The 10331-nt window shown below is 40.9% G+C and overlaps 1 long non-coding RNA gene across 1 annotated transcript; it reads right to left on the reverse strand.

Moving 5' to 3' along the window:
- Positions 1–1751: 1751 nt before the first annotated feature.
- Positions 1752–10114, reverse strand: LOC124298097 (uncharacterized). The gene is made up of 3 exons (XR_006906728.1): positions 10102–10114; positions 5135–5138; positions 1752–1901 (listed from the first exon to the last, which is right to left on the reverse strand). It is a non-coding gene; the product is annotated as an uncharacterized LOC124298097 (long non-coding RNA).
- Between the last annotated feature and the right edge of the window lie 217 nt (positions 10115–10331).

The following is a 10331-nucleotide window of genomic DNA, read 5'->3' on the forward strand; positions in this document are numbered from 1 at the left end:
CCAGAGCACAGCGCAACTTACAGCTCTTAGAGCAAAACCATTCAGCTGTGAGAGCTGAACAACTTGCAGCTATCAGACCTGACTAATATATAGTTGCTGTAACTACAAGGTAGACCGTAGAGTGCGTATAGTTACTGGAGCTGTAGAATACAGCTCGCCGAACAGAATTTTTTTTTCCGTGCACATAATCAAGAATGCATAACTTCCGCAATATTCTAAAAAACTGCAACTGCAACACAAAAATATCGTCGCGATGTTTCGACGATGTTACGGATCCCAGAATGATAAAAAAATCCCTAATTTCTCGGCATTGTAGGGAAAAATTTGTTTATTGAGAGGATAGAAAGCTGAACAAAGTTGCCTTGATCTCGAAGCCTCGACTTGAATTTCTTCATCACGCGCCTTCTCTGCATCCTTTTTCGAGCCTTCTTTCCCCCTCTAACTTCCCACTCTATCATTTTCCCGCTTTCAAGTCCCAAGGGTGTATCTCGGGCAGTGTTTCTTTATTCTCCACACGCCTTTACATTGTTTTTCCATTTCCAGTCTCCGGGGTGTTCAGTTTTCAGTTTTTGAGTGCTTCTACGAAAACACAATAATATGTAAGTGGCGTCTCGATGTTTTCACTCGGGCGTTGGCGTCTTCGAGACTCGGTAAAGGTGCCTTCTCTCTTTTTTCACAACTTTCTCCTAATAGCGAGCGCTCTTCGACAGCCGTTCATTTCTATCGTCACACTCGCCTCATCCCGAGAGAAATAAAGAGCCGAAAAATCCTTTCCAAAGTCTCAATCGCATCATTGATAAAACCCGCGTCAGTTACCGTTCCTGTATTTTCTCTATCAGCTTTTGTCCTGAATTAGCAACGCGTCAAAAGCTCTGGTATTTCCTTCGCTCATCTAAGCACGCCAAAATTTATCCTCATCATTTCATTCCGAAGTGATCATTCGACGATTAGTGCACTTTTCCGAGTCACGATCGAGATCGAAAAATCACTGCTTCGGTAATTCGATCGGCCAAGAATATTATAAGCATCGGTCGTGAATCGTCAAACCAACCAAACCAGGTATTTTGTACCTTCCTCTATTCATCGGGACATGTTACACAAAATGGGACACACATAATTGCACCGTGCAGTATTGCAGCAGGTTCAAGTACCGCTTACTACCAAAGGAAATTTTCTTCGGGGGCGAATTCCTTCAGTGCCGTTTACTCGAGAATTCGCATAGCAAGGGAAGTGTGCAATCCTCGTTTAGTTGCACACGCGATGAACGCAGATGCCAACTCGGCTGGACCTGCAGTTGGAAGTAATTAATCGGGACATCCACGCCTTCCTTGCAGTGTCGCAAGAGCTGAAATTATATTGCATAAAGTGACCAGTTTCAAATTGGAAAACAAACGTTGCTGAAACATGTCTTGGGTGTTTTTGCATTTTTTAGAAACATACCAGCAAGTCATTGCAGCAATATTGCAAGTGTGCACTGAGAAAAATTTCATTTGTTATATAGTAACTGGAAATATTCAGTAAAACAGGTATCGTTAAAAAAAAACTGTTGGAATATTGTTGGAATTGCGAAAAACTAGGTACGCCTAATCATTTTGCGCTATTGTCGATCCTTTTTTGGTAATTGCAACGCAAAATCGGTTTGTTCGGTTTACTGTACTTTTTTAGTTACACAAGGCTTTAACATCAATTTATCGTTGCACAAGCAATAAATTATCGCAACAGTTACAAGAAAATTTAGTAAAAGTGATCGTAATGAGAAAGAACAGTAACGGATATTAGACTTTCTGGTAACAGCTACAAGACTAATTTTCAATTTGTACCTAGAACTATATTTTTCGATTGTGATAAAAAGTGAAAATAGTTAAGGACTGCGCGGTAACTGGAACTAAATATTTCTCTCACTGTGTGTAAAAATGTGCGCAATAGGACATCGCTGCTGAGTGTACAATTCATCGTTGCAGAAGAATCGCTTAACGTTAAAGTGTTTTTGAATTGTTTGAAAACCTTGAAAATTAATTTCGTCCATTTTAAATAGAAATATTTCAAATGTTGCTAACTCACGCCGTTGCGACATTAAAAGCATTGCAAAGTTACGTTGCTACAATGTTTCCGCAATGTTGTGAAAGATTTTTGAAATATCTCCAATGTTTCCGTAATACTTCAAATTTTCCAAAGTAATCGCAACATTTTTCACCTGTCATGCAATTTTCCTGAAATATTGTGCAATTTTTTTGAAATGTTTTGAATGTACAATTGCTGCATTGTTCCTGAAACATTGCAAGCCTTGCAAAGTAACACTGTACGAGAAATGAGGTATGAACTTTGTATAAAAAATTTGTAAGTGTCAAACGATAACGATCTGACGCTAGATTTCTAAATCGACGACAAAAACAATTCTATAGTAGTTGACACCGGGCAACGGCGTTTGGTCAATTTCAACAGCGTCAATTTATTGCAGGACACATTTTGCAATGTTTCAACGACATTCTTCAATGTATCTGCAATATTTCAAATCTCTCAAACTTACGCTGCCGCAATGTTTTCGGAACATTTCGCATGCTGTGTGGTTAGAGGAGCTAATCGTAAGCCGAGCGAGCCTTGGTTCAAACTTTTGTCACTTAGCTTCGCTGGGCCGGATCGAAAGCTGTCCGAATCCGTCACGATTTGCCCCATATCCAGACCGGGCCGGGACTGAGTGTTTGGCTGATTCTGGTAGCGCTAAGTCACGAGATAAGTCTCTGCCTTGCGCCTGGTCGGAATGATAACTAACACAGCATCGACCCCGAACACGAGCCAAGCCCCAATTCCAAGATTCAACCGAAACGGTGGAGAATGGAAGGGATGAGGGGTGGAGGGTTGAGCAAAGGATTCTACCAATCTGTGAAACTACGCCTCCAAGTCTTGATGCTTGCGATTGACCTTCAAAAGTCACAGTAACGCGAACCTGACAATTTGAAACTCAGAAGCCGGTAACGATTCAAATTTCATCCTCGTAAAATCGAAATAAGAACCAAATAAAATCGAGTAATCGAGGTGCCGATGGTGTTTGAATAAAATGTGGTGTTAAAATTCTTGGTAACGAGCCAATCGATGCAATATAAATTTCTAAATCGTCGATATTAACGAAGATATTCACCGTTGACAAGTAGTGGAAATCAAGAGCATCCGTGTACAACAAAAATCGATCGATTGATCTTTGAAACCTGCGAAGGTGTTCCGTCTTCACACGACTGATATGTTTAAACATACGACTTTCGTGCTGCGGAGTAAAGACTACGATGAGTTTCTCTGTAAATAGAAAAACGAAATTTACAGCTTTTATTCGCACAGTTATTTTTTTTTTTTTTTTTTTGAAATATTTTGATACGATTACACAGATAATTTTTGATTATTTACACGCGCTCTGGTCATCGTCCAATTCGCACCTGTGTCCGTGACTCTCAGTCGCATTTGTCATTGACTACCAGAGCAGCGAATTTCTTAGTAGAAAGAAGAAATATGACGAAGCGAATATATATAAACAACGTCATATTTCTTTGCACATATAAAAGCTAAGTAAAAATATTCAGAAAAGTTTAGTGAAAAAAAAAAACAAGTTTAACGTGAGGTAGACAAATCAAATTTACAGTTTTAAAGTTATACATCCTTTTGACATGTAATTTATAAATTGAATAAGTGATTATAAACAACCGAATGGCTGAATGAATGATTTTGTTTACATATCTAGTTTCGGTACGTCAAATTTTGTTTACAAATTGTTAAACCTTAAATAAACAAAAAAATAAAAAAAATTGATCGCACCGTTACGTTTCATGTGGGAATAGAAAATTGTTTGATATATGTCTTATCGTTATTGATTAACCATTATTACAAGCTCAAGCTGGCATTATTAATAGTCCAACTAAACAGTCAAAGCAGACAATCGTCTTTGCAAAATTCAGATGATGTTTGAATTGATAAATCTTTTGTTATCGATGCATTGGCAAGAAAAGTTCACAGCCATTTGACGTCATTTGAACCGTCAGCGAAATATTTCATCGAAATGATTGATTCGTGAGTGAGGTCTGCCCGTTGTTGGAATTCTTTTCATCCCTTTTACTTACGACGAGTGACAACATAACGAAATTCACGAGTGGACTCGCTGATATCAATAACATAATACACCGTAACGTGAAGTCCCGGACGACGGAGGGATGAGCTTTTGTGCAAACTTTCGTATCTTTGTTTGAAAAGCCCGAACCATGTAAATATAGGCTCTGCGCAGGCATCGGCCTGGGGGCAGTATTTAATTTCCGGACTGCAAGAGCGAGTGACTGGACTGGACTCGACGTCGCGACGCTGTCACTCCGTCGACGGACAGGTTTGATAGATAGATGGATAGCCATTCCCTTCAAAACAGCACAGTCCTTCTATATTCATTGCGACAACTGTACGCCGGGCGTATCGCGGTGATGATGATAATAACGAGTCTGACGGTGTCGGCGTAAAAAAAAGAAACCAAATTAACACCAACATCGTGTTACGAGTGGAATAAAGAACATCAAGTTCATTTTCACCCCCCCAATACATACGACACGTAATGTCGCCGCGACGCCGCAGCGATTTAATTTTTTGACGTTTCAAATGATTCACAAATATTTGACAATATTGCAGCAGCGATGCTTTGTAATCATTGAAGTAACGCAGAAACATTATCGCAACGTGAATTTACAAATTTAGAAATACTCGAGCTACGCAACCTGGCAAAGTTTTTAATATATTTCAGATGCGATTCTCAATGTTTTTGGAATTCTGCAGGCAGCGACATTTCGACTTTCGCTCTTCGATTCGCGATTATACCAATATAAATTTTTAACATTTCAACAATGTACCGAGCTCAAGTGCAAGATCACAACGCATTTACCCCGGTGTTTTGTAACTGTTATTTTCAGTATAGAAATGTTGTAGCAACGCTTCTGCAGTATTACTACACGATTATTGGCTTCAAACGATGAGTTTTGGTGCTTTCTCTATATGCCGAGTACTAAAACCGGAAACCCGGTCCTGGGCAAATTCGAGATCCACACACTGGCGGTACGCAACTGACAACACGATGAACGAATACCACTCGTCCTCCCTCGGATAGAGTCAATACCAATCTCATCTTCACGTACGTCATACTTTTACAATGTTTTATGATCGAGCGGCGAAACTGTCACTCCACTTCTACCCTCGCTATTCCCAACCCTCGAGAATACGCAGTGACGTCGGGCCCTCGTAAAGGGACGAGAGTGTGAGTCGGTGAGCTGAGAATGATCGTGAACAAGTAAGCAGCAGTCGGTGTGTGAAAAGTGATCGGAATAAAACCATGGATATCTAATTTTCGAGCTCATAAAAAACGACTCGACATTATGAAACGGGGCGGAGTCGACTTTCCAAATGTGAAAAGTTCCGAAAGCGCCTGATTTCGAATTATTTGCTGGCGAAACTTGGAGTAAAGAAGTGAAACTTTTGCGAAAGAACGAAGTTTCGGACGACTCAAAGTTCCGAAAATTCAAGTTAGCGTAGAGCAGAATTCTCCAAAAATAAAGTTTCGATAGAGTGAAATTTCGAAAGTTGAAATATACTCACACAGCGTAGTGGGTGTAAAAAATCGGACTCACCGGGATTCCAAACGTAAAAATATCGAAAACCTAAAAAACAAAGAATGATCAAAGTGGTAAAATTTCGCCAAGTCAGAAATTCACGAACGGAAAATCTTCGATCATTCGGAATTTCGATGTTTCAGATTCTTAAATTTTCTCATCTTCGTACTTTCGGAACATTGACTTGTCGCAGTTAAGCCCTTTCGGAACTCTGAGCGTAGGGTTTCGGACCCAAAGTTTAATTTCTTTACTTCAAGTTTCGTCGTAAAAAAAATCGGAATTTGGCGCTTTCAAAAATTTTCGAATTTCGGAATTTCAACCCTGCCCCAATAACAAAACCATGGAAAACGCAAAGCTGGTCGGAAAATTACACCTACACCATCTGGCGACAAGACCTACGACAGGGGACCGATCGAACGATACTTCGATCCGCAGGTAAATCGGACGGGACGAAACCGTTCCCGATCGTAAATTCGCAGACACATTCAGCCCCGGTCGGGCGAATGGTAAAGCAGCCGGTGAAATTATATCCGGAGAAACTCTCGTGGCGGGATATTCGCACTGCGGGCAAAATAAAGAGACACCGGTAATACATATATACATATATAGCCAAAATCTTGCGGAACGAATATTATTACGACAGGCCTGATAGTGCAGGAAAAACGGAATATGGGGGTTCAATTTTCTTGGGAAATAATTTTCGAAACTTCCGACAATAGGCGGCTGATTCAGAGAATGAAATAACAGGCCTCGGGATACGAAATTCAGACCCGGCAACAAGAAGAGAAAGGATGTGAGACCAGATCACGATGGAATTACAGCGATATAAAAAGCAGGGTGGATGCTGAAACATTTTTCAGGGGCGAGGAAACACTTTATTAATTCGAATCTGGATCGCAGGGGGTGGAATAAGCGAGAGGAGAAAGAAAAGAGAAGGATAGAAGAAGAGGAGACGCGGTTTACGCACCATGCAGACCGTGGGGCGTTAAAAACAATCCCTCTCGAATCGTAAAGATCTTGGGTTGGATCGACGGAATCCGAGGATGATTCGGTATTCCGTTGAGTCGGTGGAACCAGATCTACAGCAGCATTCTCCTTATCCTCGAGATTTCAATACCTACCCGCAGCGCAGGGGAGGAAAAAACGGCGCGCGAATCGCACGCAGAATCGTCGACACCCGACTTCGGCTCTCGGTTTAATTAAATGTAAATTGCTGGGAGAATACGATCAACGATATTGTCGTCGTTTCCACTCCCCAGCAATCTTTAAAGTACCCTTCCCGCCTCCCGGCCCGCCGCTACGCCATTCCTGCTGGATCTTCGGGATCTCCGGGGCTTTCTGGAGCGAAACTCACTGCCGGGGTGAACAGAATCACCGGCAGACACGTGTTTTCCAAATCCAGTAAGATATAGTTTCACTCCGTGGGTCGTTTCTTCTTAACGGTTCAAACAGTCCGCGAATCTGATCCGAACCAACCGAGGATGATGAAAAAAGATCTGAGGACAAGATGATGACTCGATCTCTGGATGCACTCATTTCACGATCAAATGATCCGGAGTTTTCAGCTTTATTATGCGGGAAATGTCATCTCACTAGGTTTCTTTCTAATTCTCAAACGCATTCATTTTTAGTCAAGTAATGTAGAATATACAATTCTGTAAATCTACTCTCTCTACTGTAGGTAGTTTGATCTGCAGAGAACGGGACAAAATGGGATGCTTATAAATTCTTGGACTTGTTAATTTTCAATAAATGGTTTGAAATTTAGAGTTTTGCAGTAGAAATGACTCAGGGTGGGAAAAAATAGGAAACCTTTGCGTATTCTTAGAAATATGAATTCTTGATCAAATTGTGGGAAATTTTGAGTTTTGCCATACGAATTCCTGCACCAAGGTCCAACTCACGAAGAGTAGGACAATATGGGGTGGATGCGAATGTATCCTCGTTTTTTCTGTCCCCCTGTAATCCATATCATCAAAGATTATTCCCAGCTGATTTAAGACACATCGTAACTGCTCATGGCTACTTTTGAAATTTCATGAAAGATGTTTTAGCAATTTTTCAGAATAGAAGAAAGAATTTTCTTATTTCACTGCGGTAGATACATACGACAAAATGAGTCACGAACTTTCAGGTAAGTATAAATTCACGTTGACAGTTTTCTATTTATATTAAACTCGACGATATTGTGAGTAATTTTTTGCCGGGTCGTTAAGGTGAAGAAAAAGTGAAAGTGAAAAAAGGACATCAAGGAAAAATAATAAGAAACGCGGAGCAATGTATAGGGGTATAAAAACGAAACGGTGTACCTTCTTTTTTTTCCATTTTTTTTTTCCATTTTTTTTTTGTTGTTGCAGGGACCTTTGGCGCGTGGAAGAAACGCTTATAACCGCGTCTCTGCATAAATTTCGGAGGACAATTACGACAACGAAAGATGATTTATTCCTTGACATTACTATGATAATAATCGTCGGGGTGGAAGACCGCAGATGGGTGGATCCGGGGCCGCGAGGAGGAAGAGAAGTCGGGCAAAAAACGGCTCTTTGCTCGCTGTAAATCTGACGCGTTAAAACAGCGAGCGGGCCATTAGCTAATCCTCGACCGGTAAAATAGAGTTGTGGCCGTCAGGGATTCAGGAGCTGCTGCTGCAGCAATTGATTGGCGCGGTGATGCCGCCGCCGATGGTGCCGGTTGATTAGAATTGAACAACACGGAATCCCTCTCTAGCCGGCTAATGGCTCGCCGCAAACGGTGTTTACCATCATCTCTCTCTTCGCTCTATGTTTCTCAGCAGCCGACGATCATTTGACATCTGCAATGCCAATGAGACCCTCACCCCCTTCGCTCCCGGCCCGAACCCTTACTTCCCTTCGGCAAACCATGATGAAGCTTATACTCAAATTTTTCGCCGCTTTGTAGCCCCGAAGTCAATGTCCCGAGTAGAAGTTTGATCGGGTTAGCCTCATTGAGTCACACCTGACTTGGCCTTAGTCAGGTCAGTCTCAGGCATTTCTTACCAAGGCACGACGCCCTCGTCAGGTTGTCATCGGGAATCCTTTACCGAGGCGTGCCTGACGTGGCTTTGGTCGGGTCAATATCAGGTATGTCGAGTAGAGCATGTCTGATCTGGGCCTGAGCAGGCTTTGGTCATGCAAGCTCCACTAAAGCGCGCCTGATCTGACTTTGACGAAATCTGACGCATTGCAAGTACCGCGAGCAGCCACCAGGCGTCATGGAAGTCGTAAACGTTCTCACGATGAAAGTATGAAATGACTTGTAACTAAAGTGTGGCCACCCACTTGCCAAATTGTACGAATTAACATTTTGCAATTTTTTATTTTCGTAGATCGTAGATATCTGTTAACAGATATCAGCTGCTAAGTTTTGCTAGCCTTCGCTCTGCATCTATGTAAATAGTACATTATGTATCAAGGGAATAAAGTCGAAGATTATTCCCGCGGGTGGATTTATTCTTGGGGTGAGTTATCATTCCAGGGAACAGGCGACTTTTATTCCTGTGTTACATATGCGACTTTATTTTCCGACTCGACTTTGGCCGCGCAATATTTATTTGAAAATTGGGACTTTTAAATTAGGCTCATATTTCCCGCAGATGCGTTTCGGGGAAAAATGTGCCACTTTCGTCTCGCCTTTGAGGTTAAAAAAGTTAACTTTTTATGGTTGAGTCGGGAATAAACTAAATAATCTGCAGCGTTATGAGACCCTGACCTGGTTCCAATCAAGGCCTGATCGTATCTTATCTCAGTCTGATCACGACATTCTAGAACGGTACGCGTTACATTTCTGGTCAGACCAGAAATCACATCTTGTGATAAATACATACTCGTGTATATGTATAAATTCTGAAAATGAACAGACGTCTCACAAGTTATTTTTCAGAACCGCTGATTGAAAATTTATTAAATAGAAATATAAATACAATAGGTCTTGGTCTAGCAGTTTTATCAAGTAGCCTTCCTTACGATTGTCAGGTGTTTTCGATAATCTAATTGGCTATTATCGTCAAGGAAATACATAAGTTGTGAGATATAGTGCCATAAGCATTCGTATTGACTTTGAACTCATCATCGCCGCGGACGTTTTACGTGTGAATAACTGTGTGATAACATGTAACTAATCATAGTTAAAACAACTGAACCCAAGTGTAAAAATTCATAATTCAATAAACCGTGGGATCCATACCGTAATCTTTACTTTTAACTTCAATTGATAATATTGAAAACTGACGTGTGAAGGAAACAAAAAACTTCAATCAACTGATTTCGTTACATATTACACCAAGAGCTGTTCTTCAAAATGGCGTCACAACTCAAAATCAGCTGATCGTTTTGGGTCATCTCCGCTAATTTCAAGCTTCAAAAAACCCCGTTCAAAGTTGTGTACTTTAATTTTGTCGCCTCTGATCGATTCATACTGACATTGATGAAGAAAAAATACTTCCATAGTTGAACACGACATTTCTCAAATTTTAAATCAGGTTATCTTCTTTAGATTATCAAATTTCGGATTGATTATGTCTCGTTTAAAAAAATGGATCTGTAAACTGGGCGCAGAAGTTTGTTCGTTTGGAATATTTCACCGTCGTCTAGGAGGTGCGCTTATAGACGGATAGCAGCCTTGAAAGAAATCGAACCGATAAAGAAGGTTGTAAGAAATAATTCAGTACTTGAATGTTTTATAGCTGGA

Source organism: Neodiprion virginianus, chromosome 2 (genome assembly GCF_021901495.1).
Source record: "Neodiprion virginianus isolate iyNeoVirg1 chromosome 2, iyNeoVirg1.1, whole genome shotgun sequence".
In the NCBI taxonomy this organism is placed as follows: Eukaryota; Metazoa; Arthropoda; class Insecta; order Hymenoptera; family Diprionidae; genus Neodiprion; species Neodiprion virginianus.